This window comes from Phyllobates terribilis, unplaced genomic scaffold (assembly GCF_046119375.1).
Source record: "Phyllobates terribilis strain yellow unplaced genomic scaffold, ASM4611937v1 Scaffold_1042__1_contigs__length_457206, whole genome shotgun sequence".
NCBI lineage: Eukaryota > Metazoa > Chordata > Amphibia > Anura > Dendrobatidae > Phyllobates > Phyllobates terribilis.
In genome coordinates this window covers 132,064-137,361 of record NW_027363802.1, presented here as the reverse complement: position 1 = coordinate 137,361, position 5,298 = coordinate 132,064, and the positions used below count along the sequence as shown (strand labels likewise).

At 41.7% G+C, this 5,298-nt stretch overlaps 1 non-coding gene across 1 annotated transcript; it reads left to right on the top strand.

The window, feature by feature from the left end:
* Window positions 1–399: 399 nt before the first annotated feature.
* Window positions 400–471, top strand: TRNAE-CUC (transfer RNA glutamic acid (anticodon CUC)). Its single transcript has one exon. It is a non-coding gene; the product is annotated as a tRNA-Glu (tRNA).
* Window positions 472–5,298: the final 4,827 nt, after the last annotated feature.

The following is a 5,298-nucleotide window of genomic DNA, read 5'->3' as shown; positions in this document are numbered from 1 at the left end:
AATGCTGAACGCCCGCGTTTTGGCACTTCATTCTGACCCTTCACGCAAGATTCAATTTGGATTCGTAGCTCAACTCATTCTCAACCACCCCTTTTTACACCAAAGTGTCAAGAGACTCAACAACTCATGGGTCCTGTAAGTTATTTGGATTCCCATTTCCTTTCTAATGGAAAACGTAGAATTGAATGGAAAAGTTCTAAGTTGGTGACAAAATCTCTCGAGAAAAGGAGGGAACAGTGCCCCGTGTGAGGCTCAAACTCACAACCTTCAGATTACGAGACTGACGCACTACCTACTGCGCTAACGAAGCAAGTTGCACCTGCAGATCTGCAGAAGTTTATTGTGCATAGCAGAAAACTTATTTTTTTCATAATGTCACTGAGACGTTAGCGCATCTTTTCCCATATGGTCTAGCGGTTAGGATTCCTGGTTCTCACCCAGGTGGCCCGGGTTCGACTCCCGGTATGGGAATGCACCTTTATCTTAGCTACTGCCACCATTCAAAGACTGACGCGTGTTTTTCAATCAAAAATGTTTCTGGTAGATTTTCACTTTGCAACAAAAATACTTAACATTGGCGATGCATTATGACTTTTGCAAAAGATTTCCTTTTGTTTCATAGCTTAAGCCTTTTTCAACTACACAGTTTTACACAAAAGTGTCAAGGGACTCAACAAGCCATGTGTCCTGTCAGTCATTAGGGCTCCCATGTTCTTTCTAATCGGAAACAGTTTAGAACTGAATTGGAAAGTTCAGAGTTAGTGACAAAATCTCTTGAGAAAAGGAGGATGGCACTTGTGAGCAAAAAACTCATGATCTTCAAATTATTCAACTGACGTGCCAAAAACCTTGACCATGTAGCCTGTTTTAGCTCTTGTAATGTTTATGTTTTGTATTCAAAGCAAAACACTCTTTTTTTTTTTTTTTTTTTTTACACCTGTCTTGCTGTTTACTGTACTGCTTACACCATGTGGAGAAAGACTTAGTTAGTATTCCTGGTTGACTGGTTCAATTCCTGCTATGGGAGAGACTTTTTTTGGGACTAGTGTCCACATTCCAAAGCCGACACGTGCCTTGCAGACAGAATCAGTTTAGGTTGGAACTGCTCTTTGCTGCCAAAAATGCAGACCACCAGATTTTTTGGATATTTATTTGCACAAAAGCTTATTTGATGTCATATCTCAAACCATTCATATCTCTCACTTTTAATTCCTGGGTGTTAAGGGACTCAACAAGCCTTTATCCCTGTCTGTCATTGGAGCTCCCCTTCCATCAATTGGTGATGTTTTGTTACTGAATGGAAAAGAGCTGTGACTCTCTAGCCAAGATAGTGGCAAAATCAGTTACGGAAACAAGGTACCAGTGCCCCATGTGAGAATCGAACTCACGACCTTCAGATTACGAGACTGACGCGCTACCTGCTGCGCTAACGAGGCAAGATGCATGCAATAATCTGCGGAAGTTGCTTGTGCAAAGCAGTACACCTCTTTTTTTTCATATTGTAAGTGAGCTGGCAGTACATCTTCTCCCGTATGGTCTAGCGCTTAGGATTCCTGGTTTTCACCCAGGTGGCCTGGGTTCGACTCCCGGTATGGAAACGCATCCTTTTCTACACCGTTGCCAACATTCAAAGACTGACGTGTGTTTTTAAAACAAACGTATTTCAGGTAGGATTTGTTTTTTTCAGGCAAAAATGCTGAACGCCCGCGTTTTGGCACTTCATTCTGACCCTTCACGCAAGATTCAATTTGGATTCGTAGCTCAACTCATTCTCAACCACCCCTTTTTACACCAAAGTGTCAAGAGACTCAACAACTCATGGGTCCTGTAAGTTATTTGGATTCCCATTTCCTTTCTAATGGAAAACGTTGTAGAATTGAATGGAAAAGTTCTAAGTTGGTGACAAAATCTCTCGAGAAAAGGAGGGAACAGTGCCCCGTGTGAGGCTCAAACTCACAACCTTCAGATTACGAGACTGACGCACTACCTACTGCGCTAACGAAGCAAGTTGCACCTGCAGATCTGCAGAAGTTTATTGTGCATAGCAGAAAACTTATTTTTTTCATAATGTCACTGAGACGTTAGCGCATCTTTTCCCATATGGTTTAGCGGTTAGGATTCCTGGTTCTCACCCAGGTGGCCCGGGTTCGACTCCCGGTATGGGAATGCACCTTTATCTTAGCTACTGCCACCATTCAAAGACTGACGCGTGTTTTTCAATCAAAAATGTTTCTGGTAGATTTTCACTTTGCAACAAAAATACTTAACATTGGCGATGCATTATGACTTTTGCAAAAGATTTCCTTTTGTTTCATAGCTTAAGCCTTTTTCAACTACACAGTTTTGCACAAAAGTGTCAAGGGACTCAACAAGCCATGTGTCCTGTCAGTCATTAGGGCTCCCATGTTCTTTCTAATCGGAAACAGTTTAGAACTGAATTGGAAAGTTCAGAGTTAGTGACAAAATCTCTTGAGAAAAGGAGGATGGCACTTGTGAGCAAAAAACTCATGATCTTCAAATTATTCAACTGACGTGCCAAAAACCTTGACCATGTAGCGTGTTTTAGCTCTTGTAATGTTTATGTTTTGTATTCAAAGCAAAACACTCTTTTTTTTTTTTTTTTTTTTTACACCTGTCTTGCTGTTTACTGTACTGCTTACACCATGTGGAGAAAGACTTAGTTAGTATTCCTGGTTGACTGGTTCAATTCCTGCTATGGGAGAGACTTTTTTTTGGGACTAGTGTCCACATTCCAAAGCCGACACGTGCCTTGCAGACAGAATCAGTTTAGGTTGGAACTGCTCTTTGCTGCCAAAAATGCAGACCACCAGATTTTTTGGATATTTATTTGCACAAAAGCTTATTTGATGTCATATCTCAAACCATTCATATCTCTCACTTTTAATTCCTGGGTGTTAAGGGACTCAACAAGCCTTTATCCCTGTCTGTCATTGGAGCTCCCCTTCCATCAATTGGTGATGTTTTGTTACTGAATGGAAAAGAGCTGTGACTCTCTAGCCAAGATAGTGGCAAAATCAGTTACGGAAACAAGGTACCAGTGCCCCATGTGAGAATCGAACTCACGACCTTCAGATTACGAGACTGACGCGCTACCTGCTGCGCTAACGAGGCAAGATGCATGTAATAATCTGCGGAAGTTGCTTGTGCAAAGCAGTACACCTCTTTTTTTTCATATTGTAAGTGAGCTGGCAGTACATCTTCTCCCGTATGGTCTAGCGCTTAGGATTCCTGGTTTTCACCCAGGTGGCCTGGGTTCGACTCCCGGTATGGAAACGCATCCTTTTCTACACCGTTGCCAACATTCAAAGACTGACGTGTGTTTTTAAAACAAACGTATTTCAGGTAGGATTTGTTTTTTTCAGGCAAAAATGCTGAACGCCCGCGTTTTGGCACTTCATTCTGACCCTTCACGCAAGATTCAATTTGGATTCGTAGCTCAACTCATTCTCAACCACCCCTTTTTACACCAAAGTGTCAAGAGACTCAACAACTCATGGGTCCTGTAAGTTATTTGGATTCCCATTTCCTTTCTAATGGAAAACGTTGTAGAATTGAATGGAAAAGTTCTAAGTTGGTGACAAAATCTCTCGAGAAAAGGAGGGAACAGTGCCCCGTGTGAGGCTCAAACTCACAACCTTCAGATTACGAGACTGACGCACTACCTACTGCGCTAACGAAGCAAGTTGCACCTGCAGATCTGCAGAAGTTTATTGTGCATAGCAGAAAACTTATTTTTTTCATAATGTCACTGAGACGTTAGCGCATCTTTTCCCATATGGTTTAGCGGTTAGGATTCCTGGTTCTCACCCAGGTGGCCCGGGTTCGACTCCCGGTATGGGAATGCACCTTTATCTTAGCTACTGCCACCATTCAAAGACTGACGCGTGTTTTTCAATCAAAAATGTTTCTGGTAGATTTTCACTTTGCAACAAAAATACTTAACATTGGCGATGCATTATGACTTTTGCAAAAGATTTCCTTTTGTTTCATAGCTTAAGCCTTTTTCAACTACACAGTTTTGCACAAAAGTGTCAAGGGACTCAACAAGCCATGTGTCCTGTCAGTCATTAGGGCTCCCATGTTCTTTCTAATCGGAAACAGTTTAGAACTGAATTGGAAAGTTCAGAGTTAGTGACAAAATCTCTTGAGAAAAGGAGGATGGCACTTGTGAGCAAAAAACTCATGATCTTCAAATTATTCAACTGACGTGCCAAAAACCTTGACCATGTAGCGTGTTTTAGCTCTTGTAATGTTTATGTTTTGTATTCAAAGCAAAACACTCTTTTTTTTTTTTTTTTTTTTTACACCTGTCTTGCTGTTTACTGTACTGCTTACACCATGTGGAGAAAGACTTAGTTAGTATTCCTGGTTGACTGGTTCAATTCCTGCTATGGGAGAGACTTTTTTTTGGGACTAGTGTCCACATTCCAAAGCCGACACGTGCCTTGCAGACAGAATCAGTTTAGGTTGGAACTGCTCTTTGCTGCCAAAAATGCAGACCACCAGATTTTTTGGATATTTATTTGCACAAAAGCTTATTTGATGTCATATCTCAAACCATTCATATCTCTCACTTTTAATTCCTGGGTGTTAAGGGACTCAACAAGCCTTTATCCCTGTCTGTCATTGGAGCTCCCCTTCCATCAATTGGTGATGTTTTGTTACTGAATGGAAAAGAGCTGTGACTCTCTAGCCAAGATAGTGGCAAAATCAGTTACGGAAACAAGGTACCAGTGCCCCATGTGAGAATCGAACTCACGACCTTCAGATTACGAGACTGACGCGCTACCTGCTGCGCTAACGAGGCAAGATGCATGTAATAATCTGCGGAAGTTGCTTGTGCAAAGCAGTACACCTCTTTTTTTTCATATTGTAAGTGAGCTGGCAGTACATCTTCTCCCGTATGGTCTAGCGCTTAGGATTCCTGGTTTTCACCCAGGTGGCCTGGGTTCGACTCCCGGTATGGAAACGCATCCTTTTCTACACCGTTGCCAACATTCAAAGACTGACGTGTGTTTTTAAAACAAACGTATTTCAGGTAGGATTTGTTTTTTTCAGGCAAAAATGCTGAACGCCCGCGTTTTGGCACTTCATTCTGACCCTTCACGCAAGATTCAATTTGGATTCGTAGCTCAACTCATTCTCAACCACCCCTTTTTACACCAAAGTGTCAAGAGACTCAACAACTCATGGGTCCTGTAAGTTATTTGGATTCCCATTTCCTTTCTAATGGAAAACGTTGTAGAATTGAATGGAAAAGTTCTAAGTTGGTGACAA